This window comes from Orcinus orca, chromosome 11 (genome assembly GCF_937001465.1).
Source record: "Orcinus orca chromosome 11, mOrcOrc1.1, whole genome shotgun sequence".
Taxonomy (NCBI): Eukaryota; Metazoa; Chordata; class Mammalia; order Artiodactyla; family Delphinidae; genus Orcinus; species Orcinus orca.
This window is the reverse complement of record NC_064569.1, coordinates 87600394-87621769: the sequence shown is the minus strand read 5'-3', so window position 1 is coordinate 87621769 and position 21376 is coordinate 87600394. Positions and strand designations below refer to the sequence as shown.

General features: G+C 40.0%; 1 long non-coding RNA gene across 1 annotated transcript in view; it reads left to right on the top strand.

The window, feature by feature from the left end:
* LOC117201139 (uncharacterized) overlaps positions 1 to 21376 on the top strand; it is a 101725-nt gene that overhangs the window by 6728 nt on the left and 73621 nt on the right. The window contains exons 2-3 of the long non-coding RNA XR_007470109.1: positions 402 to 457; positions 17978 to 18077. This is a non-coding gene — a long non-coding RNA (uncharacterized LOC117201139). The remainder of the gene's footprint in view (positions 1 to 401; positions 458 to 17977; positions 18078 to 21376) is intronic.

The window sequence follows — 21376 nt, the reverse complement described above, 5'->3', positions numbered from 1 at the left end:
AAACTTAAACTACTTCACCTTTTGGGGCAAAGCACCCAAAATGATAATATAGTTCACCAGGCATAAGTCTTTTCAATGGTAAAGAGTTAAATGGAGATTAGTGAAGATGGGCAAGGTAGAGCTTTAAAAAAAATACAAAGTAGAACCCAGAGTTGAACCATAGGGTCTTTATTGTCATCTGGAATAGTCGAATTGAAAGAACATGTATGTTTAGCATGAGATGGGAAACTTACTGTGTTAACATTTTTCATGTGACCCCAGAACACAATATGGTTTGCCTGGGATTTGTGTGAACTACACTAAGGGAACCTCTCAAGTGGCCTATGTTTGGAAACAGTTGCCCACCTATGATTTAGGCAATGCTGTATGTGTTCTAAGGGGTATGATCCCTCTTTTTTTAGGTGAAGAGAAAGCCTGAGGATACCTAGCATCTTAAATCAAGTCCTCTGTAACCAGGGTAGGTGGATTTCTCCTAATGTGAAATGCTGATATCAAACAATGTGCAAAGGCAAATGAGTTCTAGGAGGGGAAAACCTGTTTTAGGGCAACTTTTAAAATCTGTCCTTTATACTAACATTGAATGTGAGGGAAAGAGCCACAGATATTTCACCATAGTGTAAAGGAGCCAACATTAATCACTTACTAGATCTAAAACTGTCCAGCTAAAATTTGTCATCAGTGACTGCTTGACCTACTTTCCTTCCCTGATTTGAGAGCACATTCTTACATGGGGTCTAATCATTTATTTGCCAAGAGATTAATTAGCTTTTCAGAGCCTCTGTGCTAGTTAATAGTCCCAAAATAGACCACTAGTCCCACTGCCCATTGCTTCTTAGGAGGACTGATTGTAGGAGTGACAGAATTTGAGCAAGATATGTCTGTCAGTGCCTCTATACTTGTGGAAGATGTGACTTGCAACCCTCCTGACTCAGTTGGTCTCTGTTGGGTCACCTTAATTTTGCCCCTCCCCCCTTCCCTCAAGATTCCTGGAGTCTTGAGTAGATTAAACCTGAGTTTCAAGGTGATGTGACTAGGCAATATGATATGGTGAATCAAAGTCCAGGTGCTATAACCAGACTGGGATTTTAATCATGACTCTGCTGCTTTGGTCAGGTTACTTGTCTGTGCTTCTTTTCCCTGATCTCTAAAATGTGGATTAATAATAGTCTTCATCTCCTAAAATTGTGGTGATCATCAAGTAACATAATGTATTAAACTGCTCACCCACAGAGTAAGTACTCGGTACATGGTAGCTGTTTGTATTGTGATAGCTCGTTGAAGGCACAACATCATCTCCCTTCAAGCTGTTGAGGCCTGTGAGTAAATTAGATCTTCTAGGGCTGTCAGAGATTCATAGGGCCTAAGGAATATGGATGTCTTGGATCACATAGTCAATTAATATAGAAGAATCTAAATTTTGCATACTATACTTAAATGTTTAAAACATATAGCACCCAATTTTCTGTAACTTGCCTTAATGCTCCCATTCCCTTTGATGGCAGGGGGAAAATCACAAATTTGCCAGTCATTAAATGTAACCTAGTCTCTTTCCATTATAAAGAGTCTTGTTAGAGTCAGTTCAGCCTCTTTAGGGATACTTAGTCTTTCAGGGTAGCCTTCCCCACCTTTCCCCTTCTCAAGAGACTATCCTCTTATTGTACAGGATCTCATGGCAGTGTAGAAGAGGAGGCTGCTCTGTGAATGGGTTCTTGGGCTCTCCACTGGGTCCTCAGTGGTGTTTCAGGTTCCATCTGTATTTCATGTTTTAGTGCCTTTTCTTTCTGACTTACTAAACATTTGTGTCCCAGGGCTCAGGCTTCAGACATCTTAATGGAAAGTAACTCCCTAGATTGAGTAACTAAAGTTACTCATCTAATTTTAGTATTATGGCTTTAAATATTATGAAGGTACTGATTACTTCTAAATATATAACTAGTCCAGACCTCTCCCTTGAATTCCAGACTATATGTATAATCAGTTGTCTACTGGAAGTCTCCACTACAATGTATGACAGGCATACAAACTTGATTTCCAAAACCTAATTCCTGATGTTGCCCCTCAAACCTTGTCCTCCAGCAGTCTTCCCCCAACTTAGTTGATGACAACTGCATTTTCTAGTTTCTCAGTTCAAAACCCTTGGAGTCATCTTGAGCTCCTACTTTTGCTTATGTCCCATATCCAGTCTTCGGGGAAATCCAGTTACTTATACCTTCAAAGCATATTCTGAATCTAGTCATTTCTCACCACTTCCACTGCCTATAACTGTGATCCAGGCCTCCATCATTTCTCACCTGAATCATTGCAGTTGCCTCCTATCCAGTCTCCTTACTCTCACCCTTACACCCTTACAGTCAGTTCTTAACAGAGTGGTCAGAGCGATCCTTCTAGAATTTAAATCAGGTTGTCAGCTCCTCTGCCCGCAATATTCCAGTGGTTTCCCATTTTATTCAGAGTAAAAGCCAAAATGCTTTCACTTCCTACAAAGGCCTTAATTGGAACTATATTCCTTCTCCCTTGCCTGCACCTTGACTTCATCTTCTATACTTTCCCCCTTAAACACTCCATTCCAGCCAGATTGGCCCCCAGCTCTTCTTCAAACATGTCAGGTATTATCCTTCTTCAGGGTCTTCATACTTGCTCTTCCCTCTCCTAGAATGCTTGGGATTTCTGGCTTGCCACTTCACTTCCTTCAGGTCTGCTCAGATGTACCTTTATTAGGGAGATCTTTTGGGACAAACCTGTTTGGTACTGCAAAATCTAGAAGTTGCCTTCCTCTACCCTCCTTAGGAATCTATAGCTAATAGATTTTTTCAGAAAATCAAATACAATTTAAAAAAATCCTCACAATGAAGCTGTAAGAAAATGATGGAAAGGGGCAACAAAATGTCCCTGAGGACAAAGAAATTCAACAGAAAAATGTTGACGTAAAGAAAAAGAAAATGGGGGCTTCCCTGGTGGCGCAGTGGTTGAGAGTCCGCCTGCCGATGCAGGGGACACGGGTTCGTGCCGCGGTCCGGGAAGATCCCACATGCCGCGGAGTGGCTGGGCCCGTGAGCCATGGCCGCCGAGCCTGCGCGTCCGGAGCCTGTGCTCCACAACGGGAGAGGCCACAACAGTGAGAGGCCCATGTACCGCAAAAAAAAAAAAAGAAAAAAAAGAAAATGAAAATGATTAGATTATCCAGCATCCCAACATGAACTTTGAAACTTAACGTTTCAATTGAATCTAAGAAGGAAAATCACACAGCAGAAGTAAAAGACCTCAGGAAAGAAATGGCCAGGTAATAGAAGGTGACAGCTAGATGATGGAAGGGGGTGAAGCATAAAACAATAGATGTCAAAGGAAAAACAAGGAAAAAACAAAGCCACTTCAAAAAATAAAGATTAAATTATAAAAAGCACAAGGAAAACTAAACATAACCAAAAAGCAGTTAGGGACAGAGTGGTTAGTAATGAGAAAAAAGAATATCCAAATATCAAAAAAGGATTATAGAGAAAATAATAGAAGATAGGCAAAATATTTAACTGAAATCCCCTACAGAGAAAAGCAAAACAATGGAACATACAAATATTTATAAGCAAAATTTTTAAAAATATTATTCCTGAAAAGAACATTTAAAATTCTACATTTTGACTGGTATGTCATAATCTAGGGGAAAATTTGCTCAATAATGGCCAACATAATATTCTCCTAAAATCATTGGATTGTAGATAAAGACTATAACTTCTAGGAGAAAATTTTCATGACCTTGGGTTAGACAAAGTGCTCTTAATTACAACACCAAAATCACATTCCAGAAAAGATAAAACTAGACTTAATCAAAATTTAAAACTTTTGTACTTCATTAAACACCATTAAGAAAATGAAAAGATACAATAGCCAAGACACGGAAACAACCTAAATGTCTATCAACAGATGAATGGTTAAAGCAGATGTGGTACATATATAAAATGGAATACTACCCAGCCATAAAAAAGAACGAAATAATGCCATTTGCAGCAACATGGATGCAACTAGAGATTATCATACTAAGTGAAGTAAGTCAGAAAGAGAAAGACAAATACCATATGATATCACTTATATGTGGAATCTAAAATATGACACAAACAAACCTATCTATGAAACATAGAGACATAGAGAATAGACTGGTGGTTGCCAAGGGGGTGGGGGTGGGAGGGGGTTGGATTGGGAGTTTGGGATTAGCAGATGCAAACTGCTATATATAGAATGGTTAAACAAGGTCCTACTGTATAGCACAGGGAACTATATTCAATATTGTGTGATAAACCATAATGGAAAAGAATATGAAAAAGAATGTATATTTATTATAACTGATTCATTTTGCTGTACAGCAGTAATTAACACAACATAGTAATTCAACACTACTTCAATAAAAAATAAATTAAAAAAAAGAAAATGAAAAGACAAGCCCCAGAAAAAATATTTGCAAATTATATATCTGATAATGGACTTGTATCCAGAATACAGAAAGAGCTCAATAAGAAGACAACCCAATTTTAAAATGAGCAAAATATATATATATATATATATATATATATATTTTTTTTTTTTTTTTTTTTTTTTTTTTTTTTTGCGGTACGCGGGCCTCTCACTGTTGTGGCTTCTCCCATTGCGGAGCACAGCCTCCAGATGTGCAGGCTCAGCGGCCATGGCTCACAGGCCCAGCCGCTGCGTAGCATGTGGGATCTTCCCGGACTGGGGCACGAACCCGTGTCCCCTGCATCAGCAGGCGGACTCTCAACCACTGCGCCACCAGGGAAGCCCCTAAAATGAGCAAAATATTTTAATAAACATTTCACCATAAAAGATATATGAATGACTAATAGGCACATGAAAAGTTTCCCCAAATCATTAGTCATTAGGGAAATGAAATCAATACCGCAGTGAGATACTACTTCACACCCACTAAAATGGCTATAATCAAAATGTAGGCTATAAAAAGTGTTGGTGAAGATACGGAGAAACTCAGACCCTGAGACATTGCTGGTGGGAGTGTAAAATGTACAACCACTTCAGAAAACAGTTTGGTGGTTTCTTAAAACGATAAACTTACCATATGACCTAGCAATCCTACTCTTAGGTATCTGCTAAAGAGAAATGAAGGCGTATATATCTACACAGAGACGTGTATACAAGTATTCATAGCAACATTATTCATAATAGCCCAAATGTAGAAACAATCACAATGTCCATCAACTGATGAATAGATAAAATATAGTACAGTCAATTCTCATTATTCATGGATTCCACATTTGCAAATTTGCCTACTTTCTAAAACTTACTTGTAACCCCAAATCAAGACAGTGATTTCCTGGTCATTCTCAGACATACACATGTGCAGAGAAGCAGAAAATTTGAGTCACCCAACAAACGTTCCCATCTGAGGTCAAACAGAGCGACACTCTGCCTTCTTATTTCAGCACTTTTGCTGTACACAAGTGTTTATTTTGCAGTCTATTTAGTGGCATCTTTTTCACATTTTTGTGCTTTTTGTTGGTGATTTTGTTTAAAATAGCATCCAAGCATAGGGCTGACCTGCCGTCTACTATTCCTAAACACAAGGTTGTAAAGTACCTTATGCAGAAAATACATGTGTTAGATAAGCTTCATTCAGGCACAAATTATAGTGCTGTTTGCTATGAGTTCAGTGTTAATGAATTAACAATATATATTAAATAAGGCATCTTTAAACAGAAACACACACAAAACAAGGTTATGTATTGATTAGTTGATGAAAATGACATTTTGCAGGAACCTAACCTGTATTTCCTCTAGGGGCAATAATTCAGGATTCACTAATTCATTGTTTGAAGCAACTTTATAGAACATAACTACCAGGAATAATGAGAATAGGTTATATATCCTTACAATGGAGTACTGTTCAGCAGTAAAAAGGAACAGACTGCTTATACATGGTACAGAATACATGAACATCAAAAACATTATGCTGTTTATGTAGGAGAAATAAGAGATTGAGACCCAAAGAAACATGCCAGTTCATAAATATAAAATTAGATAAATTTATTATTGAGCAAAAAAAATACTAGAGTGTATGCAAATTACTCAAAAGTGGCCATAAAGCTATAGTGGATTTTCAGTTCTGGAATTAAAGGTACAGTTATTACACATCATCCGATTTTTAATAAACAGAAGCAGTTACATAGAGCTTACTCTGATATCATCTTTTTCATAATTCTTTATCAGGCTTACTCTGATGTCCTGATTTTCATAATTTATCAGCCTTACTCCAATATTTTGTTCCTCATAACTCTTTATCAGTACCTCCTGTTTGCCTCTGCATCTAGGACATATGATTAGTGACATGCTTTGGCATTGTTCAGTAATGTTTTCCACCTGTGAAAGAAGCCAGATGCAAAAGACTGTGTACTATATGATTGCATTTATGTGAAATTTCCAGAAAAGGCAAATTTTTTTTTTTTTTTTTTTTTTTTTTTTTTTGCGGTATGCGGGCCTCTCACTGTTGTGGCCTCTCCTGTTGCGGAGCCCAGGCTCCGGACACGCAGGCTCAGCGGCCATGGCTCACGGGCCCAGCCACTCTGCGGCATGTGGGATCTTCCCGGACTAGGGCACGAACCCGTGTCCCCTGCATCGGCAGGCGGACTCTCAACCACTGTGCCACCAGGGAAGCCCAGAAAATGCAAGTATTTTAAAATTGATTGATATATAGCATTGTATTAACTTTAGATGTACAGCATAATGATTTTATATATGTATATAATATTGCAAAATGATTACCACAATAAGTTTAGTTAACATCATCACACATAGTTACATGCTTTTTCTCGTGATGAGAACTTTTAAGATCTACTCTTAGCAGCTTTCCAATGTACAATACAGTACTGTTAAATACAGTCACCATACTGTATATTACATTCTCAGGACTTATTTATCTTATAACTGGAAATTTGTACCTTTTGACTACCTTCACCCATTTCACCTACCTCTCCCACCCCACCTCTGGCAAAAAACAATCTATTCTCAATATCTATGAGTTCAGTTTTTTTTTTTAAGATTCCACATATAGGTGAAATCATACAATATTTGTCTTTCCCTATCTGGCTTATTTCACTAAGCAGAATGCCCTTAAGGTCCATCCATGCTGTTGCAAACAGTAGGATTTCCTTTTTTATGGCTGAATAGTATTCCATTTTGTATATATACCACATTTTCTTTATCCTTCATCCATTGATGGACACTTAGGTTGTTTCCATGTCTTGGGTATTATAAGTAATGCTGCACTGAACATGGGAGTGCAGATATGTTTTCAAATTAGTATTTTCTATTTTTTGAATATGTACCCAGGAGTAGAATTGCTGGATCATATGGTAACTCTATTTTTAGTTTTTTGAGAAACCTCAATGCTGTTTCCCTTGGTAGTTGCAACAATTTACATTCCCCCCAAGAGTGTACAAGGGTTCCTTTTTCTCCCATCCTCGCCAGCATTTGTTATTTGTGTTCTTTTTGATGATAGCCATTCTAACAGGTGTAAGGTAATATCTCATTGTGGTTTTTTTTTTTTTTTGCGGTACGCGGGCCTCTCACTGTTGCGGCCTCTCCGTCGCGGAGTACAGGCTCCGGACGCGCAGGCTTAGCGGCCATGGCTCACGGGCGCAGCCGCTCCGCGGCATGTGGGATCCTCCCAGACCGGGGCACGAACCCGTGTCCCCTGCATCGGCAGGCGGACCCTCAACCACTGCGCCACCAGGGAAGCCCTCATTGTGGTTTTGATTTGCATTTCCGTGATCATTAATGAGCACCTTTTCATGTACTTGTTGGCCATTTGTTTGTCTTCTTCAGAAAAATGTCTGTTCAGATCCTCTGTCTATTTTTTTTTGGCTGCACCTCGCAGCTTGGCAAATCTTAGTTCCCTGATCAGGGATTGAACCTGTTCCCTTGGCAGTGAAAGCGCAGAGTCCTAACCACTGGACTGCCAGAGAATTCCCTCTCTGCCAGTTTTTTAATTGGATTTTTTGTTTCTTTTTTCTATTGAGTTATATGTGTTCTTTAAATATTTGGGATATTAACCCGTCATCAGGTATATGATTTGCAATTATTTTCTCCCCTTCAGTAGGCTGCCTTTTCATTTCGTGGATCTTTTCTTTTGCTCTGCAGAAGCTTTTTAGTTTGATGTTGTCCCACTTGTTCATTTTTGCTTTTGTTGTCTTTGTTTTTGGTGTCAAGTCCAAAAAATCATCACCATCATCATCTTTTTTTGTAATAGAAAAGACTGGAAGCAATCCAAATACCCAGCAATAGGAGACTAGTTGAATAAACTTTGGTACATCTACACAATGGAATCATAGGTACCTGAGAAAAGGAATGAAGATGATCTCAGTATACTAGTATGGAGAGATTTCTAGAATAGGTCATTAAGTGAAAAATGCAAGGTAGAGAAAAGTGTGCACTTTAATATATGACTGTTTAAGAGAGAAATACAATTAAACATTTACCAAAAACTGCTAGTGTCCTGTCAGAAAGACTCAGGAGGCAGACTGAAGAGGCTTGCACTGACCAAAGGTGAGACAATTTGAGCATCAATAAAATGACAACTGCAGTGGAGTAGAACACATCAAATACCATTAAATCTGTGAGGTTATCATGTTATTCAAACCAAAAAACTCATAGTTGTTTTTGGAGGTTGCTAGTGAGCCAACTAATCTTCTTGAAAATTAGTAAATAAGGAGAAAAAAAATCAAGCATTTAACCTGCGTTTGTTATATGAGCAACCAAATAGTTGATGAAGGAAAGCTTTTCTTTATCCTGGCTAAGAAAGGAAGGATTGATAGAAATTAGAATATCACCATTCTGCAAGCCATTAATAAAATAATGGGTCTACCAATGTTGATCATTAATGGCCAGTAACATTACAAAAAAAAAGACAACAAGCATTAAATACCTGCTGATGGAAGTATACACCTCCACCTGTGAAGGAGGATTGTTGCCACATAATCAAACCTGAATCTGATCAAACCTCCAGTTCTTGCCAGATGTTTTCAAGAACAGGAACATAGAAACATGTTAAACAAAAGCACATGGATGAGATCAACAAATCCAGACTGTGAGAAGTTGTACAGGGAAAATGACCCATTTTGTCAACTTATTGCAAGGGAAAAAAGAAACTGAGTCATATCAACCAAATGAAGTTATGGACCTTGTTTGGGTCCCATTTTAAACAAGCCACTGTTTAAAAAATTATAAGACCCTAAGGGGAATTTGAACACTGACTGGATATCTAATAATATTAAGGAGTTACTAATTTTTAAGTTGTGATAGTGATATTGTGGCTATGTTTTTAAAAGCCCTTAATCATTTCACAATACATATATGTATCAAATTGTCACATTGTACACTTTAAGCTTGCACGATGTCATATGATAATTATATCTCAAGCTGGAAAAAAGAGTCCTTATAACTTATTACCTCCTATAATTTTTATGAATTAAATAATGTATATAATGTCTGGGATTTACCTAAAAGTAATCTGTGGGTAGGGGCGTCCTGGGGGTGTAGATGATACAAGACTGACCATTAGTTGATAATCATTAAAGCTGGATGATGTGTACATGAGGGAATGTGTTCTATTCCTTCCACTTCTGTGTATGTTTGAGATATTTTATAACCATTTTTTTAATTTAGAAAGAATTGGAAGTCAATTTAAAGTGATTCTCAATGGAAAAGATAGGACAATTTGAACATCAAAAAGATTAAAACTGTTCATATGTTCATTTAACCTGATTCTAATAAAAATATCCACCATTTTTTAAAGTCTAGGCAAATTGAATCTGAAGTTAATACGAAAAAATACAGAAAAGTTACCAAGAAAACTCTGAAAAAGAAAACAATGAGAGGAAACTGGTCCTATCAAATATTAAACATGCTATGAAGCATCAGAAACCAAGGAAAGAAAGAGTTATAGGAGTGTGGGAGAAAGAAGCAGATAACAGTAGTAAATGCTACAGAAATAGCAAAAATGACAATTGTCAGCTTCCTTTGCACACTGGTAGCTTAAAACAAAGCAAAACAAAACCCGAGACCCAGGTACTGCCCAAGGCTGCTTAAATCTGAATTTCTGAGGCTAAGGGCCAAATCTCTGGTGATTTTAACATACAGTTAGGATAGAGAACCAGTTGTGCAATTGTTAAGCAGACCTTTTTCTGTCACCCAGGAATTGACAGTAGGACCTCAGCTGAAAACTATAGACTCTAGCTCTCCCCTGACAGAGGCCCCCCAAGTTGGGGCTAGACCTCTAGATCCCTTCAGTGGTAGGAGTGGAAATGCCATGGTTGTGGGGAGATGCTTTCCTTGTCCTAAAACCAAGAGAGGGGTAGTCTCAAAAACCACTTGTAAATATCGAGGTGCCTGCAGTAAGAGAAGAATAAAATCTTATTCCCACTCTTTCACCTGCTTAGGGAAGGCTTTACCGATCCTTCCCTGGGCCTACCTCACAGTGGGAAGAGAATGGAGAGGGCAGGTTTTCCCCTCCATGAAACAAAGAATTGCTTGGAAGTTTAGTTGCTGGGGTAGGGGGAAGAGGTCCGTGAATTGTCCACACCTTTCCAAGCATCACTTCCTCAAGGAAGCCTTTTGTGTTCCCCCCAGTGTAGACTAGCTTCCCTTGTCACCTGTTCTCCTGGAACAATTTTCCTCTGGAGTATTTATCTCTTTATGATTATTTGTATGTTTCTTCTAGACTGTTAGCTTCACAAGGGTGGTGATCATGTCGTTTTTGTTTCTTAACCTCATCCATTGTATCTCTACGTGGCACAAAGTAAGCATTTGCTAAATTTAATTGAATAAATGAATGAATTCTAAAAGGAAAGGAAATCTATTGTTTTGACAAAAGTTATATATAAAAGTACAAATATGTATACAATACAAGCACTAAAAATACTTGACAGATATGCACAAAATGTTACATTGATTTTGTTTTAGTTGTAGGATCTCAAGTTATTTTTATTGCCTTTGTAATTAAAATTTCTACAAAGACGTTAAGTACTTTTCTAATCAGAACGGAAATTAAGCAAAGAATACACCAGCTGCGGGCCTATGTTAATGTTAATGTTTAGGCCCTGGAGCCAGAAAGGACTGGACTTGAGTTCTGCCTCTGCTACTTACCACCCATGTGACCTGGGGCAGGTTATTACCTCAATGACTATCAGTTTCCTTATCTGTGAAGTGGGGATCATCAAATAACGTTGGCTTAAGGTGGATGTGAGGATTTAAGTTGGAGAACACATGCAGCACTTGGTAATAAATGCTTAAGAGTTGACTGTTATGATTACTTTGGAAGAAAAGACCTCTTTCCCTTGGCACTATAATGAGTTTCTATTGTAAATATGTGTGTAAATCCATTAGGTTATAGTTAATAATATTTTAATACTTAACTTCAGCTTTGTTTAAAATTTAAAATAATTTAATGCATCACCAACAGGTGGCAGCATATCATGGTTTCTTCACAATATTGGGCCTGCCTTGGTGTACCTTGCTGGACAACTTTCCTTGTTAGAATCTGTTTTAAAAGGAAGAGACTGTTGAGTTTATCTCATTGGACTCCTTCAATTTACATATATGGAAACCTGGAGATGAAGTAAAAACAAAGAGCACGACCTATTCATTTGCCAAAAAGGGTGGGTTTGGGGGGAGAGATGGTGAGAACCGTCTCTGTGTGTACTTCACACTGAATTTGGGCTATTTCCACAGTATTCCTTTTAGCTAGTCAAATAATCTTAGAATATATGGCAGAAAATATTTTTTTCTGTTCTCAAATGGAAATATGAATTTGGGGAGTAAAGAATATGTTTCTTAGTCATGCAAAATAAATGGTTGATGAGCCTCAAAATATGGAGATTCCCCTATCCCACCTCCTTTAAAAAATATTTTCCAATTGACAGAGGCATTGCCCTTTGTTAATCAATGGACCTTCACAATAAGGGGGAATGGTTATCATTTCTATTTTACAGACTAGGAAATGGAGGCTCAGAGGAAAAAAATGCCCTCATAGGCAGAAGACATGAATTCAAATCCAGCTCATTCATTCATTCATTGAAAAGAAGCATTTATTAAGCTCCTGGTTTGTGCCAGTACTTTGCTAGCTTCTGGAGGTGCATAAGCTAACAAGGAATACACCTCCAAAAGGTCTTGGTCTCTGTCCTTATAGGACTAGAGTGTCTGAACTTCAGGACACCAAATTTCTGCCTTTTTCCACCACACACACATCTGCACATCGCCCTGCACACATAGTTGACACCAAACAAGCAAATACTTGTTAACATTGAGCAGCCTGTTCATGCCCCCCAAAGACCCTTGAGGCCAGTGAATTGCAGTGAGGGTTTTACCGTTAGTCAAACATTACAGGCTCAAAACTATTTTTTTAAAAAATTTTATTCAATTTACTTAAACTAAAAAAAAAAAAAACCCCAAAACAGTTCACTCATTTCTCCCACCCCCCACTCCCCACCTCTGGCCACCACCCACCACCCCCACCAGTCTATTCTCTGTATCCATAAGCTTGGTTTTTGGTGGGGCTTCTTGATTTGTCTTTTTGTTTTTAGACTCTACATATAAGAGAGATTATATGGTGTTTGTCTGTCTCTGTCTGACTTATTTCATTTAGCATAAGATCCTTGAGGTCCATCCGTATTATCATAGATGGCAAGATTTCATTCTTTTTTATGAATATATTTATACATATATATGTGTATATATATATTTACAAGTTATTTATCTGTTCATTCATCAATGGACACTTTGGTTGTTTCCACATATTGACTGCTGTAAATAAAGCTTCAGTGAACATGGGAGTGCGTATATCTTTTCGAATTAGTATTTTCATATTCTTCAGGTAAATACCTAGAAGTGGATTGTATGCTAGTTCTGTTTTAAATTTTTTTTTTTTTTTGTGGTACGCGGGCCTCTGACTGTTGTGGCCTCTCCCATTGCAGAACACAGGCTCCGGACCCGCAGGCTCAGCAGCCATGGCTCACGGGCCCAGCCGCTCTGCAGCATGTGGGAACTTCCCGGACCAGGGCACGAACCCGTGTCCCCTGCATCTGCAGGTGGACTCTAAACAACTGTGCCACCAGGGAAGCCCTGTTTTTAATTTTTTGAGAAAACTTCATACTGTATTCCATGGTGGTTGTACCAATTTACATTCCCACCAACAGTGCACAAGGGTTCCCTTTTCTCGACACCCTTGCCAACACTTGTTAGTTCTTGTGTTTTTGATCATAGCTGTTCTAACAGGTGTGAGGTGATATCTCATTGTGGTTTTGATTTACATTTCCCTAATGATTAATAATGTTGAGTATCTTTCATGTACCTGTGGCCATCTGTATGTCATCTTTGGAAAAATGTCTATTCATACTTCTGCCCATTTTATAATCAGATTGCTTGGGCTTTTTTTTTTTCTCTATTAAGTTGTATGAGTTCTTTATATTTTGGATATTAGCCCCTTAGCATATATATGATTTGCAATTATTTTCTCCCATTCAGTAGGCTGCCTTTTCATTTTGTGGATCTTTTCTTTTGTTGTGCAGAAGCCTTTTACTTTGATGTAGTCCCACTTGTTTATTTTCACTTTTGTTTTCTTTGCTTTTGGTATCAGATTCAAAAAATTATTGCCAAGACCTATGTCAAGGAGTTTACCGCCTGTGTTTTCTTCTAGGAGTTTTATGGTTTCAGGTCTTACATTTAAGTCTTTAAGCCATTTTGAGTTAATTTTTTGTGCACAGTGTAAGATAGTGATTCGGTTTTATTCTTCTGCATGTGGCTGTCCAGTTTTCCCAACACATTTATTGAAGAGACTCTCCTTTCTCCATTATATATTCTTAGCTCCTTTGTTGTAAATTAATTTACCATATATGCTTGCGTTTTTTTATCTATGTGTCTCTTCTTATGCCAATACCATACTGTTTTAATTACTACAGCTTTGTCATATAGTTTGAAATCAGGGAGCATGATGCCTCCAGCTTTGTTCCTTCTCAAGATTGCTTTGGTTATTTGGGGTCTTTCATGGTTCCATACAAATTTTAGGATTGTTTGTTCTATTTCTGTGAAAAATACCATTGGAATTTTGATAAGAATTGCATTGAATCTGTAGATTGGTTTGGGTAGTGTGGACATTTTAACAATATTAATTATTCCAGTCCATGAGCATGGAGTCTTTCCACCTATTTATGTCTTCTCAGTTTCTTTCATTAAGGTGGTGTTGTTTGCAATATACAGGTCTTTCACCTCCTTGGTTAAATTTATTCCTAGGTTTCTTACTCTTTATGATGCAATTGTAAATGGGATTACTTTCTTAATTCCTCTTTCTGATAGTTTCTTATTAGTGTAAAGAAAAACAACTGATTTTTGTGTATTGATTTTATATACTGCAACTTTACTGAATAAATTTATTAGTTCTAACAGCTTTTTGATGGAGAACTATTTTTTTTAATATCTAAGGATTTATTTATATATAATCTCTGCTGCTCCAGAAAGCACTTAGGGACTGCAGGATATCTGTATATCCAACGAAGTCTTTGCATGTTTTTTTGTGTGTGTTTATTTATTTATTTATGGCTGAGTTGGGTCTTTGTTGCTGTGCATTGGGATTTCTCTAGTTGCGGTGAGCGGGGGCTACTCTTCGTTGTGGTGCACAGGCTTCTCATTGCGGTGGCTTCTCTTGTTGTGGAGCATGGACTCTAGGCGCGCAGGCTTCAGTAGTTGTGGTGCTCGGGCTCAATAGTTGTGGCTCACAGCTCTAGAGCTCAGGCTCAGTAGTTGTGGCACACAGGCTTAGTTGCTCCGCGGCATGTGGGATCTTCCCAGACCAGGACTTGAACCCGTGTCCCCTGCATTGGCAGGTGGATTCTTAACAACTACGCCACCTGGGAAGTCCCATTTGCGTGTTGAATAATGGCCCCAGACTTCTTTTTAAATGTGCAGGAAAAGCTGGACCCACACGGTCCCAGTCGGACTGCTAGATGGCAGTAGAAGCACACGCTGTCTTTAGACTCTGGTCAATAGATCTCACAGAGAGGAAGGGGCTTTCAGGGGTAGCTGGTTCATTCCGTGCCATTTTACAGGTAGGAAAGCTAAAGCCCCAGGGAAAGACACTGACCAAGGCTAGGTAGATAGCCAAACAACCTAAATTGTATACAGATTGCTGAATTTTGTGATTTAATATTTGTAGGAAAAATTTCCTTATGGATTCATTTGAAAACTATTTAAAATATCTGGTGTAAAAAAAATTTTTTTAAGTAGCAGTACAAACAAATAGAAATGAGATTAAAAGTAAGTCTTCCTCCCACCTGAACCCCATATTCCCACAGGTGTCTTCCCCAGAAACCCTGCTGCTGGCAAGTTCTTGAACAACTATCCAGAGATACATTTAATTACACACACACACACACACACACACACACTTGGCTGTGGCACATTTGTAATATCCAGACTGTGTGTGTGTGTGATCAAATGGATATAATGTGTGCATGGAGTATAAAATAATATGAACAAAAGTGGGGAAGCTGTGGACCCCAGGAAAATGTCTCCTTCACCTTCTCAATCTTGCTGGAAAAAAAATAAAGAAAAAGTTCATGAAGTGGTTTCTAAACTCTGGAGTGGCTTTATTTTTACCATTTCTCTGTTGATTTAACAGATTAAAACTCTGCCAGAGACACCTATAGTATCAATCTTGGTAAATCCTGCCTTCTGAAGCTCTCCCTGATGTAATTAAATTACTGTAAATACAATTAGAAGGCCCCTCTAGGTGGTCTGTGTGACACCAGCCTTAAAGGAATTGTCTTGAGATATTTGAACCAAAGTAAAGAGCAAAGTGGCGGAATCCCCCTTAATCTTTGAGGGTCAATCCTTTGAGGATTTGTGGCCATGAAATAACAGGCAATCGGTTTTAGACGTGGAAAGCAGCCCTTTCAGGAGATATTTTTCACAGCCCTCACTGGCCTTCAGGGTCAGTGTAGGGGCTCCAGCCCCTGTTACCAGCTTCCTGACTCCCCCAAATCCCTCCACCAATGATTTGCAAACTCTGCATCCAATCTGGAAGAGGAAAGTCTGAGTAGTTAGTACTTTGCATCCAACACCTTTTGCATAGCGTTGGAAGCTGTTGCTATGTGGTCCACGTGTGTTGCTCAACAAGCTTAAACTTTGCATAGCCCGTGCTAAACTAATTTGCGTCAATTTGTCTACATCACGCCAACAATCGTTCTGAGAGTCTTGAATAGAACATACAAGGCTGCTGATAAAGGCCCTCGGAGCAGATGCCGCCGGCCATTCTATGGGGCCTCACTGTGGCTAGTTCTTCACCATGGTTTCTTCATATCCTAGTGACAATGTTAGTTTTTCCACCCTGGGGTTAAAACTTTTTTTTCCCTAAACAATGGACAGCACTATACAACTGGCACTCCAACTGACTTTTTTTTTTTTTTTTTTTAAAGAAAGACATGGCTGTGGCTGAATTCTAGCCCTAATGTTTCCTAATCACTTTCTTTCCCCGAAGTTTCAGAGAAAGCAAGTGGAGTTAAGTTATTTAGAAAGGATTTGTGCAACTGTGACAAGGTGCTTTTATTGTTTGTCATTGTTTTGGACTAAAATTTCAAGCTAAAAACATCACTTGTAACTAAACTTGTATCACTGATACAAGACAGCCAAAGTAATTTGTGCTATATGAACTCTAGGAAATAATCTCACATTTAGGAGAAACTTAGATTTTTTTTCAAAGCCAGATCTGGAAATGTATTGTTTTGGTTGGTTGGGGAAGGCACCAGAGACCCTGGGGGAGCTAATTGAATCTGTCTATGAAATCCACTCAGTCTGTGGTTTATTCACCTGTTTGTGGGTTTTGTCATTTTGTAATGCCTCTTCCCACATTAACCCATTTATTTAATGATCTAAAAACTACCCTGCAAAAACTAATAAATGTCTAAATGTTTGCAATTGTGTTGTGTCAATATGTCTAGATAGGAGTAACCAGTAAGAATTTATTAAATTCAGTAAGTTATTATTGAGTGCCTACTGTATGCCAGCCACCCTTCCAGGCACTTTGGATATAGAAGTGATATAGTCTTTGCTATTGCGGCATAAGAAACAGAAACTAAACAGACTAAATAACAGGCAGTGGGAATGCCAGTTAGTGGGGATTGTTAAGAAGAAAACAACACAAGAGGGAGGAGATATGGGGATATATGTATATGTATAGCTGACTCACTTTGTTATACAGCAGAAACTAACACACCATTGTAAAGCAATTATACTCCAATAAAGATGTTAAAAAAAAAAAAGAAAACTTAAGGGAAGAAGGTGGGCAAAGAGCTACTTTGGTTACAAAGGACAGAGAAGATATCACTGATGAGATGACGTTTGAACAGAAACTCGAGGGAAGGAACACATTTTGAGAATGTCAGTGGTCCTGGCAGAGGGAACAGTGGGAGCCAAAGTCCCCTAGGTGTGGGAATGGCTTTGCATGTTCATGACCAGTGCAGCTGGAGAGCAGGGAACTAGGGTGCAAGAAGGCAGGAGATGAAGTCCCCAAGAGATGAGGATAAAGAGAAATGGCAAATGCTGTAGCATCATGGATATCTCCACTATTCAGTGTCACAGTGAGTCTAGATATCAGCAGACTGATCCCTGATCTCTCAAGCTCTACTTGCAGACAACTGTAGAAAAAGGTGGGCTGGCTGACAGGATCTGGAGCTGATTATAGCTATTTCAATTTGAAAAAAATTAGATTTGAGCTGCTCACAATCATTAGTAATTGTTATGAACTGAATGTGTCCCCCATAAAATTCACATGTTGAAATCTTAATCTCCAGTGTGATGACATTAAGAGGTAAGGCCTTTTGAGAGGTAATTAGGTCATGAGGGTAGAACCCTCATGAATGGGATTAGTGCCCTTATAAAATGGACCTCAGAGAGCTTTCTGCTGTCTCCACCATAGGAGGACCCAATGAGAAAACAGTCATCTGCAACACAGAAGAGGGCCCTCACCAGAATCCCACCATGCTGTCATCCTGATCTCAGACTTCCAGCTCAGAACTGTGAGAAATAAATTTCTGTTGTTTACCAACCTATGGTATCCTGGTATAGCAACCCAAATAGGCTAAGACAATAGTTAAAATTTTCTTAAAGTTAGAGCAACAATGAGCTATAACTTTTCTACCAGTGATCTGGCAAAAATTAGAAAGCTGAATAATGCCAAGTTTCAGTGGAGACAAGGGGACAGTGGAACCCTCCTGTACATCTCATGTGATGGTAGACAAGTACAGCCATTCTAAAGAACAATCTGGAATTATTTAGGCAAATTAAATATCTGAGATATCCTATGACGTAGCAGTGCTGTTCCTAGTATTCATACATTCCATAGAAATTCTACTGTGGAAAAAAGATGAGAGCCTAGGAATTTAAAAACAGGACTTTATAAGAATTGCATTGCAGGGAGAAGGGAAGGAAGTGCTCACCAACCAGGACCTGGGGGGCACCACATCCTGGTTTCATATCACATCAACATTGTATACTTTCTTTTAACCATAAATACAGCTTGTGATCCCTCCAGGAATTGCCAGTGCAGATCTCATACATACTGGAGGGCTGGGCCACTCACCTTCCAGCAGCAAGGTTGACTACTACCCCTCCTCCCTGACTCCATCAGGGGTCAACCCACCTCCACAGCATGCGCAGGGCCAAGGCCAGGGTACAAATGGAGGCCTACATACTATGAATAAATCTTTAAAATTTATGAAGAAAACAGTCAAATATGTTCTATCCTCCTCCCTTGACAAATATTCCTTCATGACAACCTAGAAGGTAAAATTTGAATTTAGAATTCTTGGATTCCCTGGAACACAGAGGAGCCAGCTCCCAGCCTGCAGCCTGCTCCTCTGCTCTTTCCACTCTGGACTAGCCTGCACCAGGAGGAAAGTTGAGTGCATATGTGAGGACATCCAACCTGCACGTCCAAACTCCAACCATACTCCCACTTCCCACTGAACAGCTGCTGCAGGGCTGCCCCTCAGGCCTAGCAGCACTATTGGTTTTTTTTCAGAAAGACATTAAGGAAGAGGATTTCACAGGCCCCATAGGTGAACTTGGGATACTCTGAGGTCCAGAGGGAGCATGTCTCCTTAACCCTGTGGACTCTTTGTCCCATGAAGTGTGCAACAGCTAGAAAAGGATCAGAGTGGAGCCCTGTAAAATGAGGGGACCAGGGCATAGGCCCCACTTTCCTGGCTATGAAGGTAGTACTTTTAGAAAAGTAGGTGGGGCCAGGTTGTGATGATAGGGCCTTGAATGCCATGTTATGGAATGTAGACTTTTATTTCTTGAGCAGTAGGGAACCATGATGGGTTTTTTTTTTTTTTGATTAATTTATTTTTGGCTGTGTTGGGTCTTCATTGCTGTGCGCGGACTTTGTTTAGTTGCAACGAGCGGGGGCTACTCTTTGTTGCGGTGCACGGGCTTCTCATTGTGGTGGCTTCTCTTGTTGCAGAGCACAGGCTCTAGGCACTGTGGCTCGCGGGCTGTAGAGTGCAGGCCTAGAGTTGTGGTGCACAGGCTTAGTTGCTCCATGGCATGTGAGATCTTCCTGAACCAGGGGTCAAACCTGTGTCCCCTCCCTTGGCAGGCGGATTCTTAACCACTGAGCCACCAGGGAGGCCCAACCATGATGGTTTTAAAGTAGCGCTTTATGATAGTAAAACTAGACATAATAGTAGAACCATTTTGAGACAATTAAAAGTCAAACTGCCCAAAATACTAAGATACCACTTACTAGCTATGGAGCCTTAGGTGATTCTCCTTAACTTCTCTGGGCTTCAGTTCCCCATCTGTAAAACAGGTGAATTGGACAAGATTAACAATGTCAAAAGTCCCTTCTGTCAGGACCTCAGTTTTTCTTATCTGTAAAACAAGTGGGTTGAAGCAGATCAGGGATTCTCAACATGGGCTCCACTGAGGGGTCATGCCCTTCCCCCACACCAGACTATGTAAATCAGGATCTCATTTTTTTTTAATATGTATTTATTTGGTTGCACTGGGTCTTAGTTGCAGCAGGTGGGTTCCTTAGTTGTGGCTCGCTGGCTCCTTAGCTGCGGCACACAGGCTCCTTAGCTGCGGCATGTGAACTCCTAGTTGTGGCATGTGGAATCTAGTTCCCTGACCAGGGATCGAACCTGGGCCCCCTGCATTGGGAGCGTGGAGTCTTAACCACTGCGCCACCAGGGAAGTCCCAGGATCTCATTTTTTAAAGTTCCTCCAGGTGACTGAGAACCCCTAGACCTGAAGATACTCTCCAAGGTCTCTCTTCCCTCTCCACCTGAATTTCTCCATGTGAAAAAGAGCACTTTGGGTAATATCATCAGTCTTCTCTTATATATAAAGCTTCTCTTACTTTAGGGACTCAAGACCTTCCTGAGGCTCAGTGATTCAAACAAGCCAGGGCTTTGTCAGAGGAGGAACCACGGCTCTGAGGGAGGCCCTTCTGATCATGGGGTCACCTGCATTAGTGTGAAGCAGCAAGTGGGAGCTGGGGTTTGAAGCCTAGGCAGACAGGTGCTGCTCATGAGAACCCGTGGATGGAGCTGCCAAGGTTGGGACTTGGCACAGGGGAGGCCACTTCTCAACCAGAGTGAATGGCCTGACGCTTCCTGGCAGCTCCTCGGTTTGGCCAGGCACCTGCAGGCCACCCCTTCTTGGCAGGTGAGGAGGAGCAAGGAGAATAGGGCTTTTCTCAGGCTGTTCCCCAGAACAATATCTCTTGACATCTGGGGAGACAAGGGGTGGAAAAGATAAGCCTCTGCATGTTCCTCTCAGCCTGCAAAGTCCTTGCTGGTGAGGTTGGCAGGAAAGGGAGTTTGTGTTGAAGTGCCACTTTCCAGCTCTACATCCGGAGCTTAGCATGTTCCAGGCACCGTGAATGAGTCTGGCGGATGCTTTGTATCAAATGTAAAGTGGCCTCTTTTCACACGGTTGGCACTGGGGGCCAGTGACTACTCGGTAGAATCCAGAGCTCGCCGGGAACTTGACAGGGCCGAGCATGGGGCCTGAATTGCGTCTCTGTGGGGCCGCAGGGACAATGCCGTCACCATAGAACAGGATTCTCAAGCCTGGAAAGGATGAAGTCCTTCTGTTAGAGACCAGTGAGTTCCCTCTGTCACCGTCCACCCCTCCTGGAGCGCAGGCCTCAAGTACAAGGACCACAGATTCCACACAAGACTCTGGGACATGACATCTCAGTTCTGGAGATTGGATACCAAAATATCAGAATGTCCGGGATAATCTCACAGCTTACGTGAACAACAGGAAAGAATACTATTTTAATAAAGATTGTCCCTGGAAATCT